The following is a 16,984-nucleotide window of genomic DNA, read 5'->3' on the forward strand; positions in this document are numbered from 1 at the left end:
ACAGTCCAGCACCATCCTCTTGGCACCCTCTTTTGAGGTATTATATGTATCAGTGAGATTCCTCTCTGTTTTTGCCAGACTAAACAGGCCCAGCTCCCACAGCCTCTCCTCATAAGAGAAGCTCCAGACCCCTCATCACCCCTCTCCAGTAGCTCCTTGTCTTCCTTGTACTGAGGTGCCCAGAAGTGGCCACAGCACTCCAGCTGTGGCCTCTCTAGGGCTGGGCAGGTCACCTCCCTTGGCCTGCTGGCCACACTCTTCCTGAGGCACCCCAGGGTACGCCGGCCCTCCTGGCCATAAGAATACACTGCCAGCTCGTGGTCACGTTGTCATCCAAGACTCTCAGGCCTTCTCCAGAGCTGCTCTCTGCTAGGTCAGCCCCCAGCCTGTGCTGGTTCTTGGGGTCATTCCTCTCCTGGTGCAGTACCAAACACCTGCCCTTGCTGAACCTCATTAAGTTTCCTTCTGCCCAATTCTCCGTGTGTTGAGGTCCTGCTGAATGTTAGCACAGCCTTCAGGTGTATCAGGCACTGCCCCAGTTTTATATCATCAGCAAAAACACTGAGGGTACCTTCTATACCTTTGTCCAGGTCATTGATAAACAGGTTGGATAAGGCTGGACCCGGTATTGATCCCTGAGGAACACCACTGACTACAGACCTCCAAGTGGATTCTGCTTTGCTGATCATGACGCTCTGAGCTCTGCCATTCAGCCACTTCTTCATCCCCCTCACTCTCCATTCATCTGACCCACATTTCCTGAGCTTCCCTAGAAGGATTTTATGGGAGACAGTGTCAAAACTTTGCTGAAGCTGAAGGACACAATATCCACAGCTCCCCCCTTGTCTATCTATCCTGCCATTGTAGAAAGCCATCAGATTGGTCAAGCATGATTTGCCCTTGGTGAATCCATGCTGACTACTCCTGGTGACCTTCTCTTCATCTCTAGGATTGTGGATGACCTCCAGAATATCCTGTTCCATCTTTCCAGGGATGGCAGTGAGGCTGACTAGTCAGTGTTTTCTCAGGTCCTCCACCTTGCCCTCTTTGAAGATGGGGATAGCTTTGCTCAGCTTTTCCAGTAAATATTGTTTGTTGCTTTTTTACTTTTTGAAATTGTAACAGGAAGATTGTTATATATAATTCCTTATTTAAAAAGTTATAATGCTCACTCTGTTTTCCCATGACACTCATTCTTCTGTGTGAAATCAGTTTGATATTTTGAATTCAAACAAGACTTCATTTTTAATTGGCCTGTGAAAGTTGGAAAATGATGAATTTGATGATATGAAAATGAGGTTTATTTCCTTCACAAAAATGCTTCTAAGCCTCAGAAATCAATCCTTCATATTTTTTCTTCAACATTGCATTTTATGGCACAGGCAGTAAATCTTGAATGAGGCTGCAATTTCTCCAGATCTCTGAGAAATATAAATAGCATTAATTTTCCAGTTGCTTTCTAGAAGCAAATCTGTGAAGTATTTCCTGTGATTGCAAGAAAGGTAAAGCCACCTGGGCTAATTCAATTGGTTTTTTTTTTTTTTTTTTTTTTTTTTTTTTTTTTTTTTTTGTCAGAATTTATGGTAATGCAAGAATCTCAGTCTTTATTTTAAAGAAAGGTAATTACTGTCTAGAAGCAAATATTTTGTCTCTCTGGAGATGCACTTTTGTTGAACTCATTCAAACTGAGCGTTGTCCTTGAAAAAGCCTATTTGAGTTTAGCTCCTTTTTCTCTTGCCATGCCATACAGTGCAAAAACATTTTTTTACTCAGATTTTTTTACCTTGTCCTGATGTTGAAAATAAATTCTATTTAAATATCCATAATTGAAGCAATGAGTACCTAGTAGTTATGTGTGTGTGTGTAGCCATGGCATCCAAGGAAAAAGAGGAGAGCAGTTTCCTTCTTGCCAATGTGCCACATTTAGGAGATGCTATGGAGACCTTTTGCAGGAACAAGCTCTTTCTTGAGAGATTGCCATCAAGCAGTTTGACTTGTGGGACACATACTGGTGCTCAACTCCATGCATGACAGAAATGTGTAGTTTTCTGTGGAAACCCTCTGTGGAAAAGCTGCTAAATAGAAGGCACCATTTCTACCATCCCTCCTTGCTGCAGTGCCCTGCAGGTATTTCCCATCTGAGAAGGGAAAAGCATGAAGCCTGCAGGAGTGCTGAATAGGGAACTGACCATTCCTGCAGTCGGGAACATGGCTGTGCCTGGGCATGGGGAATCACCAGCCCTGCGGGGGAAGATGGCTGCACCCCGGGCAGAGACCAGCAGGGCTTAGTGTAGCTGCTGGATGCTGGACATGGATGCTGGACCTCGGCCCTCAAGGAGCCCATGGGAAAGCAGCTGGGCCTGGTCCAGTGCCAGCACAGAGGGACTGCATGGAGACAGACCATCCAAAATTCCCGCTCAGGCACTTTCAAGCTCCTGTTTTCTCTTGATGGCATGCTGGCCTGGGAATAAGCAACAGCAGGAGGGTCAAGAGTCCCTCACCCACTTCTGGGTGGTCTCCAGAGCCTGGGGCAATAGTTGCCATTGCACAATCTCCACTGAATAGCCATGGAAACTCTGGAAACCTGCCTCTCGGTCCAGCAGCCCCAGCAAACACCCTTTGCATCTAGCTGATTTCCAGACAGCGGTGGCTGCTCTGTGCCAGTGGCTGCCCGAGGCGCCTCTGGCCGCAGCTGAGCGATGGCCCACGGCGGGAGCGCTCCGTGGGCCTGGCACTGCCTGGGAGTCCCGGCTGAGCACAGGCGCTGCCATGGGCTGGCACACGCGGACTGGGAGAGGGACAAGCCCTGGCTCCTGCTGGATGGAGGGAGCTGGAGGTCTGGTGGCACCCACTGCTCCAGCTCCAGGAAGATACACTGGATCCAGGCCTGCACACTCACTCCTGTGTCCAAAGACGTGATTCCCTGGCTCCAGGGGCATAGGACACCCACTCTGCCTCCTGTGTCCTGAGGACAAGAAAAGCCAGCACTGCCTTCTCCCTCCAGGAAGGCCATGGGTACTTTTTGGAGTTGTGTTCTGAATTATCTACATGTTTATTTGACAAAACTTCTTTTTCCTAAAGAAATCAAAACGAAGAGAAAAACCACTTGCAATTACACAACTTATTTCCAAAAGTATTTATTCTGTATTATTTATTTGTTTGCAAGCCAAAACATGGAAATGTCTTTCCATGTTGCTGTCTTCCAGTTGCTGTTGTCTTCCAGTTTAGTACCTGGCCTATTCAGCCATATCTTTTAACAAAATCTTTTAATTTAATATTTTGGTTAGCTCTTAGGTAAGAAGAAACTCTGCCTTGATAAGGAGCATGTTTCTGTGTAGTTAGACATCGACAACTGCCTGTAAACTCTCTGATGGTGAAAATGAGGGCGACTGATCAGACGCATCTCGGGACTACAAAACAGGCTGAAAGCTGTTTGGTGTCTATTAAAGTCAATGGCAGGTTTAAACAGATGTGATTTTAAACTGAGCTGTGTGGCTTTTGCAATGTTTCAAAAGCACCCCTTGCTATAATACTGGATATCAGGGTAGAAAACGAAAACTGTTTCTATTATGGCAGAGGAACAGACGATATCAGAGGCAGCAGCTTAAAAAGTTTAATATTCACTTTGTAATAACTTTGAGAAGGAGCCTGGCAATTTTCAGCAAGTAAAAATGGATCATTGAAATGTATTTAAAATGCATTCCAAATTTAGAGTAAAATTCTGGAAAGATTGTTGGATTGGGACTTTTTACTGTTTTGCATGGAGCATTTAGATACTCTTGAAGGAAATTTTCCCTAGGACATCAAGTAGATAATTTTGCTTTTTGCTAACTCATTTTTTACAAGAATGAATAAAAATTTTGGGAAATTTCAGAGAAATTGCTGAAGTTTGTGGACTGCTGGAGGCAGCTGGAGGCTAGGTAGGTACCCAAGGCACCTGTGGTGGCACTGGGTGACTGTTTAAGGCAACTGAAATGAGCCTCAAGTCAACACAGCCAGTGGAGCCTGGTGTTCCACCTCACCATAAAGCAGACCCTTATTCACTGGCCAGCTAAACAGCAGCACAGGCTCTACAAGCTGTACCAGGTAGATATCTGCAGAACATTAAGTGATTTATACATTCAGAGCACAGCTAGACACCCATTACACAATTATCTCAATCTTATGTCAAGATCTCATTTCCAAATTAAAAATTGCAATGATATAAATAGATTCTATAAAGAATAAGTATTTTTAACTTTAAAAAACCTTTATTTTTTTTTCTGAGTAAAATTGCTTACATGTAATACAAGTAAATGGATTGTTGATGGCAACTCAGATATTAATTTTAGGTGACAGAATAGTAGATTTTTACCTTCACTAACAAGATGCTTTCTTTTTTTCAATCTTTTATTTCAGTAGTTTAATGTTAATCAAACATTTTTTTTCTCCATCCCTTTCATTCATATCCAAATGGGCTGGAAACATAGCCTTGGGTATTGTCATACTGTCTAAGTCAATTTCTAAAACAGCCTTGCTGATAAGTAGTTTGCATGTGTATTAAACATGAACTTGGAATGAATGTTAGAACAGATACATGAACTGACAGCTTGGAAAATTGTGTGTATTTCAGCAGGAAGGTAAATAAACATCTCATGCATCTTACATGCATGCTCTTGTGGGTAAAGTAGCACTGTTTTTTTTTCAAGAATGCTGATTTTTTTATTTTTTTGGAAAGAGGAAAACCAGATGTGTATGTAGTATGCTTACTGTAGATCAGAGAGAAATCTACCAGCAAAATATATTTATTTCTTGCATAATCAGTTTTTCTTGAGTAATAATACATGTTACTGGAAGGTGATAAATTTATCTAAAAGGAAAATGCATACTCACTTGAAGTTTCATTTTACACTTGTGAACCCAAACAAATCTGCCTAGCTTTTACTGGAATGTAACTGGAGCACAAGTAACTCCTGTGGTTGCTTACACATTTCCATTCCATGCTTCTGTTTTCATGAGTGTAACAATTATTGCTTCTCAAACCATTCATCTTTCTATTTTCAAATGCCTTGAACTTGGACTTTCAAACAAGCAAAAAAAGAAAGAATTACTCATGTATTTCTTTTATGTTGGTTGAGTTTTATGGGAAGAATGAGAAAATAACTTCCTAATGTTTGCACATGTGTTTTTTTTTTAGCAAATCTGGACCAAAAATCCTAAAATCATGGAGAAAGTCAAACATAAGCTCCATTGAAGTGGAATATCCTATGCTATGCCAGTGAAAACTGGATTTGATTTCTGTAGTTATAAGTGTGAAAATCTACTCCAAGGGGCTTTGGCAGTGCGGCACTGAGTGCACAGTGAGCTGGGGAGCTGCCAGGGCAGGTGTCTGTCCCTCAAAACATGGGTCACCAGATCATTGGTGACACTGTTCCTGCTGTAGGGGCATTTAGTATCAGAATGTGATGCCCAAAATTTCCTTTTTTATATGGGTATTTTTAGACTGACTAATTGAACTCTGGAACTTACGAAGGCCCCACAAATGTGGGCCAAAGGCCAAATCCCTCACCAGAATAAGGAACTGATGCCTGCTGGGGCCAGATTAGCACTCTCACTCTGATTAAATTTTCCTCTCCTTTTTTCCTCTCCCATCAGTAAGCTTCCTCCTATCCTCTGGCAGATCCATTGTCCCACCTTTGTGCCCGTTGGGATGGGTTTAAACTTACTGTCTTCAGGATGGACTCACTGTACATCTGAACAGCTCTCTGACCTGCAGATCTAGAGAATATCCTTTGTAAGCATTGTAGATGCTGTAATTGTGGAAGGAGAGCTATGTGCAGCTGGAACAATAGTAAGTTTGAAATAATAATAGCAAATTGGAAAGTAAATTTTGTTATAATAATAAGTTTGAAATAATAATAACAATGTTTTTCTATAGTTTGTTCTAGATTGATTTTATGTAACAAGTGCTTGCACGGTAGGTTGTACTGGGGCACTGTGGTGGCTATAATTCTGGCAACCTTATTCATAAAGGTGTCCTATTCATTTCCCTGGTCCCTGTAGAGGAGCATTGAGATGGCAATCTCTATCTTGGCTTGAAGTGTCCACTGGGCTTTTTTCTTCCACCCACTCTATGCCTTCTATCTTTCTGCCCTCAAAATGAATGTCTAGGGCAAATCCCACTGCTTGTATCTACAGCTACTTTGGTGTAGATGAATGGAAAGAATTTTGAACTGTGAAAAATCCATAATTTAAATGGGAATGTATATGACACACTGAAATGATGCATAGAAGAAGTACAGTCCTGCAAAATGATATTACAGCAAGATGTCTAGAGCCAAGCACAAACTGAAGCCCTCAGAAGGACAGAATCCAAAGGGCTGTCCCACAAAATAGCTGAATACAGCAACTAGGAATCCAACAGATACCATGAGTGGAAAATATTTGACATCAGAACAGGATGCAACCTTGTAGTTTTTAAAGCCAGAGTGATGCTCTGCTTCACATTTGATACATCAGCTCTTTGCCAGAAAGGTGTTATTTGCTTTCATCTTCCCAGTGAAACATTGCCACTTCTAATGTTTTAAAGTGTTGTTTTAAAAAACCCCAAACCCTGAAGGTCTGTCTGTATTCTCTGACTCATCGTCTCCATAGCAGCAAAAACAAGCAGGGAGATATAGAAGAGGTAACAGAAGAGATCAGATTTCCCAAAAGGAAGAAGGAATGACAAATCTCAAGGCATTTTGATGATGTTGAAAAGTCTGTGTGTCAATTATTTTTTCTACTTAATATATTTTTTTCTTGATTTGTTGATATTTGTCTTGATATTTGTTAATTGATCTTTTAAGAACATGGTAACTAAAGACTTCACTTTGCTTTGTGACCATATTTATGATGGCAATATTATGATGAAGTTACTGCTTTCAAAGCCTCCTTAAAATTTGCTTGGTATAAAGGGAGATTGCTAGGCCTATGAAATGAGACTATAACCACATTTAAAAACAGGTCAGTGGATAATATACTTGAGGAGGGGAGGGTGTGATTTTCCAGGGATATAAGTTAGCTCTATACAAAAGAGTCTTCATTTTGGAAGTGTGATTCAGATATGCTTGCAGACACGCTTTCACTTCTTTAAGAAGTGAGATAATAAATCTTAAAGTGATTTATCATTGCACAACAGCCGGCATTTCACAATCTGAAATAAAATTACCCAAGGCAGTCATAGTGCACGCTCTATGTTGCATGCATCTCCCAGGTGAAAGGCAGGTGCTTGAAGTGATTTGAAAGCACAGTGTGATTGCATCAGCCAGGTGAGAGGCTGCTGGGGAAGAGCCCCAGCCCTGAGTCAGCAGAGTGTGGTGTGATATCGGCTGTGCTGGAAGTGGTGCAGAACCTTCCTGCCTCAGCAGGAGCCTTAGGAAAGGTTTTGGCTGAGAAAGCTGACACCTACTCCCTTTGCTGCTGTTTTCACATTTTCACCAAGGATGCAACCAACTGTCTCCCTGTGGGGGAACATCCCATAGGATGCCCTAAGAATGATAGGCATGTGGTTTTGCCTGGCATTTACAGGGATCATATAATATGAACATGGGAAGACAGGGGGGAAACTGAAATGGGAATGTCCTTGCTCCAAACAGGTGCATTAAGGCACCTAATGTGACAAATGAATGTTCTGGAAATACTAAAGAACTTAAAAATTAAAGTGTTGGAGACTGTACAAATGCTATACTCATCAAGGAGGATTGTAACATGATACAGCTTTTGTATTTTGCAAAGCAGTTTTCTCTGAATTGCTTAGCACATCTGCTTGGTGGATTATAGGATAAATAGGCGAGAAGCAGCCATCATTTTTACTCATGACCACAAGGGATTGAAACCAACTACTCTTACAGTAGTGTGAACAAAGCTGTAATCCTCAGTCTGTGCCCTTTACTGCCCTGAATGGGAGTATCAATGTCAGCATGGTTGATCCTTTCATAGCAGTGAAAGGGTATCCTGCATCAGAAAGCAAAATTCTCCATCTAGCAAGTCTGGTACAGTATGTTGATAGAAAATATACAGCTGCTGTACACTCATTGCTCCAAGGGGAATGTAATCTATGAAGGAAGAATGCACATCTGGGGATCTCAGTACTTCAAAAGGCATAATAGTCAAGAACTCTGAATGGTACCCTCTTAGAAAAAGCATAATACCTCCTCACTGACTCATCATTCTTTTCATTCTCTCCTTCTGTCTCACAGGACAGGGACAAGCCTAGTTAGTATGACTTACATAAACAAATGTGTGTGAAAAGTCAACCCTCTTAGAAATTCCATTTCTTCAGAACCTCAAGCAGCTGTTCAGACTAATAATGAATTATTGAACACCTCTTTCTTTTTTGTTCAGTCTTTTACTAGATGTGCTGCAATAGCTTAGACCTCTGACTATATGAGGTAGCAAATGAGGTGGTGACAGGGCTGGATTTTGAACAGAGAGCTCCAGTCACAGTGTCACCCATGCACAGAATGCAGTCTTCAACAGGGGCATGAAAGATGTTTTGTGAACCAATAGAAAAGCTGAGAAGGAACTGGATGGCTGGATGTGGCACTCAGTACCATTGTTTAGTTGAGGTGTCAGGGAAGGGGTCGGACTTGATGATCTTGAAGATCTCTTCCAGCCTTGTGATTCTGTGATGGATGCAAAAGCTGACCCTAGCTATATATTCAATCAGTGCTGCCTATATAGGGACATCATCACACAGCATTACAATCTTAGATAAGTCCTTAAAACCACAAAGACTGCAACTGCTCATTTTCTGCATATTTCTTCCACATCAGTGGAAAATTTTTATTGAGGCAAACAAATACCATTTAAACAAAAAATGCTAATACAAATATATTTTTTAGCTGCTTGGATGGCTAGAACATGCTTTAAGTGGAGGTTACAGCGACCTTATTTTTATATGCTTAAATTCCTTTGTCTCCTCTCTGCATTCAGAGACCTGCAAACTTTCTGGTATTGGTTTGTATATGTTAATGTATCATTTGTACCATTTCTGGACTAAGTGCTGAAGTTGTCTTATTACTACTAATGGGTATGCTGCTTTTAATTAAAAATAAATGCAAAGAAAACCACAATAATAAAATATATTATGGACTAGGTCCCTGACACCTCATCTTCATATGGGTGGCTGCACAAGAACACTTCATTCACAAGTCATTCAGTTTATCTCCCCCTCTTGTTGCAATGTTCTGAAGACCTGAATTGATGCAATATAACTCTAAAAACATGTGAACATTTCTTGGTTTGTCTGACTTTTTGGCCATCTCTGAGAAACCCTAGGAAAAGATCTAGGAGAAAGCTGCCATTTTCTGAACAATTAATTTAGCTGATTCCCAGATGTAACCCTACAATGGGAAGAACAGTGGGTCCTCATAGTGGAAAGCTGGTGGCCAAGGCTGGCTGGTTTGGACAGACCAGTTGGTTTGGCACTATAGAGCAGTCTGCTCCTATCATTGTGGGAGCTTTGGGAAAGAGAGCAGGAAGAGCTGGTTCATATTAACCAGCTTGTCAAGCCAGATGTAGTTGATTGGTTTGAGGTTTCACAACTCTGTACTAAGTAAATTAGTATTATACCCATTTTAGAACCTAGATGCTCTTAGGAACAATATAGGTGGAGATGTTTCATGATACTCTAGTACTTAACTGATGCATATTTTTCACTTGATGGTAAATTTTTAGTATCAACAAATTTATTGCAATCCTTATCCTGTCTTTGTGACTGCTATCACAACAAATCTCACTAAAACTGTCCTGTTTTACAACTCTTGGCCCAAAAGAAAAAAATCAAGCTGTGCTACATCTCTTTCTGCAAGTTATCTATATAATTCTGTAGCAATACCTTGCTATTGTTTTGAGTAGTTATTCTTTTGCTCTTTAGTGACATATTAGATTTTCATCACTATCACTATTTTAATGGTGGGGAAGTGGTATAGGGAATATTAATTAAGGTCACATTCCCAGGAAGCTGGTTGCAGCACTATAAATTGAGAGTAAGTTTTTATGGGTCTTTAATTCGCTGGTGCCAACATTTCAATTACGGCAGAAGTTACTGGCTTGATGTTGAATCACAGAATATCCCAAGCTGGAAGAGACCCAGAAGGATCATCAAGTCCAAATCCTGACCCTGCACAGAACATCCCCAAGAGTCACACCATGTACCTGTCAGCACTGTCCAAACATTGAGCTCTGCCAGGCTGGTGTTGTGACCACTTCCCTGGGAAGCCTGTTCAGTGCCCAACCCCCATCTTGGGTGAAAAATCTTATTCTACTATCCAGCCTAAACATTTCCTGATACAACTTCAGCCCTTTCCCTTGGGTACTGTCACTGGTCACCAGAGAGAAGAGATCTGTGCCCCTCCTTTTCCCCTCACAAGGAAATTGTAGATGGCAGTGAGGTCTCTCCCCATACTTTTACCAGGCTCCAAAGTGTAACTGAGAGGCCTGTAGTTTTCAAGGTCCTTCTTTTTGCCCTTCTTTAAAATCTGCCTCCTTAAAGCTTTCAGTCAACTAGGAACTTTCTGGATTCCCAAGACACCACAAAAATCAAGATGGTTTTTGATGACATCATCCAGCTCTTCAAGGATTCTTGGATTAATCCAGTTAGGCCCCATAGATTTTTAGGGATCCAGCCAGAGCAGCAGATCTTGCACAATTCCAGGGTCAGCTGGGAGTTGAAAATTCTTGCAGTCATGGTCCTCCAGGTCATGGCTCTGAGATCCCTTTGGTCTGTCATCTACACTGAAGACAAAGTTACAGCAGGAGTGATAGATAATATATGTTGTGCAACTCAGATCAGAAATCAGCTGCTTTTTGGCTTGAGAAAATAAGGACTTTAAGAAAACTGCTATTGCAAGCCCTAAAGTAAAAAGTACTCTTTGAGCAGAACTTGCAAAAGGTGTGTTTGACTCTTGTGGAAAAGGATGGTGATCAAGGAGATGCAACTCTGTCTAAGCCCCTTTATCTAAACACCCGTTGTAGCTCTAGGCTTACAAGGTGGACAGCCCTGATGCAAAAAAAAGTACTGTCAGACCAAGTCACAGAGTATATGGAAAAGAACAAAATCTTGTCTTGAAAACATTGGGTCAACCATTTTGTTTTGCAGCTGGTTGATCAACAGTGTTTCTTAAGATTTCAAAACCTTAACAGTAGCTCTCCAGAGATGGTTTTAGAAACAGAACTGGAACATGGCATTATGCAGATGGCATCTTCTATTTTTAGAGAATAAAAAGTTTATTCTTTTCTCTTCAATATATTCAGAAGAATGTCACTTGAATGTGGCTTTTTCTGCAGACAAATCCACTAACACACTTGTCTGCAGTATAGTGGAATTAAATTGCATGCTAAACAACATTTAAAAAATGGTACATAATACTAGTGAACAAGAGGGGAGAGGAAAACAATCAGCAGATAACCTTGGGAGTGATTTCTCCCTAGATGTTTATGAAATCTCATTTAATCCTGAAAGCTTAGGCTGAGAAACAGTGAGAATAGTTTTGTTTGGGTGAACTGATGTTTCCAGAGGTTTTGGTAATGGGTTTCACAGGCTTAATTTAATTGCTCTCTGTCTGGGAAAACAGCCATGAATTTGTGGCTGATTGGAAATCCAGATGTAAAGTTGATCCCTTTTTTGCATCTGGACTCCAGTGGACGTAGTGAACACTTAAGGGAAAGTACAAAGTGTTCCTGAGGGAACATTTTGGGAGGGAGGAGTGTGGACTCTCTCCCTTTTGGCAAGAATGACTCCACTAGCAGTTTTAAAAAAATACTTACAAGGGAATGTAGAATTGTTTCTGAAGGAGATGAGCCATGATCCTTTTTATTAAAAAAAAGGCAAAAAGTTGTGTTTGTCTCAGGAAAGGAAATCAATAAGTGCACATTTATTATAAAGTTATTAGCTGCCTTGCTTGATTTCAAAGAGCTATAACCTCTCCATAAAGAGATTTCCTTTTTGACATCCTGCATGAAGGACCACTTTCACAACTTTTCTGAACAGAGCACTGAGTATGGCACTGAAACAAAGAAAGATCAAAAGGAGGCAGCCTGTTTCCTCTGCCTGTTAACAGGTCAGACCTGCCTCCTCTATCCTCTTCTATAGCTAAGCATGCTTTTAATGTATAAGGAAAAAGGACTCTCAAGTAACAGAATAGAGCCTAGAAAATGAGGATATTATAATAATGGTTTTTCTTAAACATTATTTTACTGCTTATGATGTATAATATCAATTTAGATTGATACATTTTTTTTCTTGTCAGTTTTTATCTCTTACACATTTTTTTCTTGTCAATTTTTATCTTTTACTTCTAGAGGTAACCAGTGACCAATTTCTTTGACTTCAACAGAAAGCTGAGCCCCACTATGTGGTGATCCTTTAATCAATTGGCAGAGACACACCCTAGGAGCTCCATGTCTGTTCATATGGACTAGTTTAAAGACTATGGGCTGTTGTAATCTTACAGGAGAAACAGTCTAAAACATTCTTTACCATGACCACAAACCTAATTTGGCACTCTGGTTATGCTGGGAGCAGTGCTGAGCTTTGACTCTGACTGTGTGGTTAATGAGCACCAGGCAGGCTGGGGCAGTGCCCCACCACCTCTGATGGGAAAGCAGAAGGCAATTATCTCTCTCAGCACTTCTGTTGCTTCTTGGAGTAAGTGAAGCTTCTCCAGGTATGCACTGCCTGTAGCCACACTTCTGCAATAATTTGGAGCGAGTGAGCCGTCAGCTGTAAAACAAAAAATTGAGTTCTGTGGAGAACGGTATGATCTCCTTATCAAGATATCGTATAAGTTAATAGCCTCAGTTTGTGGTGGAAATATTAAAGGAGTTAATTTGCTTAAATTTTGCCTGTCATATGAAGTCTGTAATCACAGCAACTATTGTAGCCTTGGTTATTCCCTGTGGACTATAGAGATTATTGCCCAAATACTGACCAGGCAACTTTCTCTCTTATAAGACAACAAACAAGATATAACTCAGAAGTTATTTTTGCTTTTGTAAAAGAGTTCTAGCTATGTTATGTTCCTCCTGCTTTTGCTTTGACACATTAGCTAGCAAATCCTCACAGGCTTGCACCAAAGATAAATTTCTTCACTGAGTACCTCATCATGAGCCAAAGGGTGGATGGATGCACCTCTGAAAAACTGACATCAAGGAGGAGGTCCCTACCAAACACAATAATAACTATGAAATTTTGCTACTTTGCAAAATTCTTTTACAGTATGGCAAGGTTTTATTGCAGGAAAAGGGATGGAGTCAGAATAATTGTTGTATTTTGTTAATAAAAAGGGTCTTAGTTTCTGAGTTTAGCATTGCTATAGTTGGTAAGAAATCTGAAAATAGATTCCAATAGTAATAGGATTTAATTTATAATTACATATTATTACTGTAACAGCAGAGAAAATATTATGAATTGAGATCCACTACCAACAAGAACTGTCAGAGGCATTAACCTTTGTATTAATTTTAGTCATCTGTGACTTGATTATGAAAGTACTAGACTTTTGCAATGCACTTGGAAATAATAGGCTGGGCATGTGAATCTTGCTATAAGCTGATGATTGTATTTTATCCTATCTCTTGTGACCTTTGGCCTTTTTAAAGCAAGTATCAGATGACCTTTTGTGTTTTGTTTCATCAGCAAAGACTGGATATTATAACAGGTCTTTAATAAGCAGCTTTATGCAGCATCTGTGATGCAGGAGGGTGGATCAAAATTATGTTCAAGGTGAAAATGTATTTCATTTAACTAGAGACACAAGAGTCCAGAGTACTCTTAAGTAACCAGGCTTTGATGACCCTTAAATGAAACTGATAAAAGGGTATGAGGTGGATTATTTTTTCAACATATGTATTTCTGTGGGTTTTGTTTTGCTCTGTTTTGCATAGTTTTTGTTGATATAATTTGTTATGTTTCATTTTTTGTTGTGGATGTACATCACTCTTTGCCTGTCTGATAAAGGATGGCCTAGCTTTCTTTTCACTGTTGGTTTTTTTTTTTTTGTGGGTTTTTTTTTTTTTTTTTTTTTTTTTTTTTTTGTTTGTTTTAAAGAGATCTTATGTTTCATATATTCGCATTGGTGTTCAGGAACCAAAAAGTGATCAGTTCCAATGTATTTCCCAGGCATGTCCAAGCTGTCCTGGTCCCTGTGCCAGGACACCTACCAAGACTCTAAGCACTCTTGCTGCAAGATAGGATTATTTAATCAGTGGCATGTTCTCATTTTGAGGAGCATTTGCGTCTTTCCACGTTTCATACCACCACACCCAGCAAGCTTTCAGAAAAGTCTTCTCAAGGTGATTATCAATGCAGCACAATACTCCTGAGCAGTGGAATGGCCTAATGGAGAATAAGGGGAAATCATTAAGATTATGTCACATTTCCAAGCCATCAGAATCATGCAGATCTGGAAAGCAAATGTTGAATGCAGGAAAACCTTCATACCACCCATTGTTAAGTGAAAGCCTGTGAGAAAAATGAACAAATACATTACATGTTTTTCTAAATATTGCTGAACTGCTCAGAATAAATGTTCTAAAAATGATCCCATGGAAGAATAGTGAATATAATAGACACATTTTTGTTGGGACAAATTCATTTGCTTGAGGAACTATCCGTTTCCTGATGACTTCCTCTCTTATTAGTACATGTTATATCTTTCCAAGCATGTCTGCCTTGTTGCCACTTAATCTTTTCATTGAGGAGAAGTGATTTAAATTTCATGTTTGTAGGGCACATGAATAGGCTTACACCAATGTATCACTGAGAAGGAAATATCTAGTTTGCTGGTAGAAGTGTCAGCTGAATAGCATAGTTTCAGGGCCTTTGACAACACATTGCTGAAGGCATTGCTGCTGTTGGACACAAAGACAGATGAAACTGTTTGCAGGCAAATGATATAATACACCATGGTGGCCAGAATACATAATTGTCTTCATAATAAATTAAAATATGGAACTATTAATTTCCTAGGTAACAACAGACATATTGATTTTTAGGCTTGCTCTTGATATTGTCCAATACCTCAAAATAAATAATTTGTCTTCTATGTTTAACATCCAGAATGTTTTTCTTGCACAGAAGTTCAAAGAAGATTTCAGTAAGAACTTGACCTTGACATTTCACCAGTAAAGGATTTTTTCAGGTGCTTTTGGCTTTTGTTCTCAGCTAGAAGAATCTGGCCTCATGCTTCCCACTGGCCAGGGCACATCAAGATCTTCTGCAACTTTCCTGCTGACCATGGCTCTTACTTTTCAAAGGTGACACCTGTGAATCAGTGCTTCAGTCATGCCACAGTCAGCTCTCTCATCATTACCAAGATAAATAAGTCCCACAGGCAATTCACCTTCGAGCTCACCTTAGCTACTTAGTAGTTCTTCCACTCCCTGCCTCATGTTCTGGTTTGCTTCTTATCCTCCACTCTTAAGTTTTCTCCTTCTTTTATGCCTTTTTGGAGAATGTGACTATTGGTTTTACTGTTCTCTTGAAACCCATGTATATTTCCAAAGCTGGCCAATTGTTTTCTCTAGTGGACAAGAATTCAATATTGCCCAACATCCAGTCTGCAGAAACTCTCTTACAATAATATTTTACCTACCTGCAGGAGTCATTCAATGTCCAAATGCAACTGTCTTGCATGCATCCATGAGTTGTTCATCTGTAGATAATGAGCGAGTGTTGCCAATGAATGGCTCAAAAATTTTATGAACAAATTAGTTTGAAAAGTGGTATTGTGAAAAGAAAGTTTTCATTTTGAGGATTGCATTTTCTTTCAGGTAAAATTGCTTCATCTTTTTGCTGCTTCATTGCTTTTCTTTCTCATGTTTTTTTTTGTGGTTTTTTTTTTTTTTTTCCCCAAGGTCTATACTTTATTCAGTATAACGGAACTGTTTCTAACAATTAATTTATCTCATTCCACATTTCAGGATGAGGTTATAGCTCTAAAATGTTTGTGCCAAGTCATTTCTCATAAAAAATATTTTCTCTTTTAGATATAAAATCCTGTGATTCTGTTATTGTCACTGAGATGGGAATTTAGAAGTGCGGACACCTTCTTCTCAGAGATTTTTAAGAACATAACATGGAAGACTACACAGGAAGAGATAGGCTAAGTGCTCCTTACTATTCCTACTTGTCTAAAATATTCCTACTTGTCTACAATATCACTGTAAGCCAGGAGTGAAGGTGGTTTCATTCTGCCTGGAAGAAACACAGCAGGCCATTACCAGAATAACTGGTGGCACCACTGTCGCTCTGGCTCGAGATTATCTAGTGCATGAAGTGTGCATCATCAGGCACTTGCTGGGTTCTTTCCTTTAGACTGCTGAGTGTTGTGAAGCCACTCCAAAAACTCCACGGGTGTCTGTGGTGGAAATCCTTGTGCATAAAATGACCCTGCCCCACATTCCAGTGTTCCTGCTTTGATATCCTTTTCTCCTTACCTGCAGGTATGCTGCACCATTGCTGTCAAATTCCAGTATACTAATCTCAGTGTGCATCAGTGCTACTCAGAACTTCCTCCTGCATGAGAAAACTTCCCAGCCACCTTCAGAGTTCTTGTGCTGTAACTTTGAAGTTACACTAACCTGCACAAGGCTGCCAGTAGGGAAATCACACTCTTTATTTCCTTTTCCTCTGTATGAAGTGTTGGATTTGCAAATCAACATAAGGCTGCTGAGGTCAGAGAAATGCTCTGTTCAAATCCAGGTAAATTCTTGTTCCTGAGGGCAACTTGTCATAAGAAAAGACATTTGAACTTGTGTTTTGTCTATTTACATCTGCCCACAATCCTGCCTTACCATAAATAAGGAAAATTAGCTTATTAAAAGTTAAATAATACTCAAGTTAAAATAATAAAATAATAATCTATCATTTTCTGTTTCCCAGCTTTCTGCCCTTTCAAACAGCTTTGAAAATTTGTCTAAAATTTCAAATCAAAACAGGCAGCTTCACCTACCATAATGA

At 40.0% G+C, this 16,984-nt stretch overlaps 1 long non-coding RNA gene across 1 annotated transcript in view; it reads left to right on the forward strand.

Moving 5' to 3' along the window:
• The first annotated feature begins 2,714 nt into the window (after nt 1–2,714).
• LOC146768418 (uncharacterized) overlaps nt 2,715–16,984 on the forward strand; it is a 35,848-nt gene continuing 21,578 nt past the window's right edge. The window contains exon 1 of the long non-coding RNA XR_014952964.1: nt 2,715–16,726. This is a non-coding gene — a long non-coding RNA (uncharacterized LOC146768418). The remainder of the gene's footprint in view (nt 16,727–16,984) is intronic.

This window comes from Lonchura striata, chromosome 2 (assembly GCF_050655825.1).
Source record: "Lonchura striata isolate lonStrDom1 chromosome 2, ASM5065582v1, whole genome shotgun sequence".
NCBI classification, from domain to species: Eukaryota; Metazoa; Chordata; class Aves; order Passeriformes; family Estrildidae; genus Lonchura; species Lonchura striata.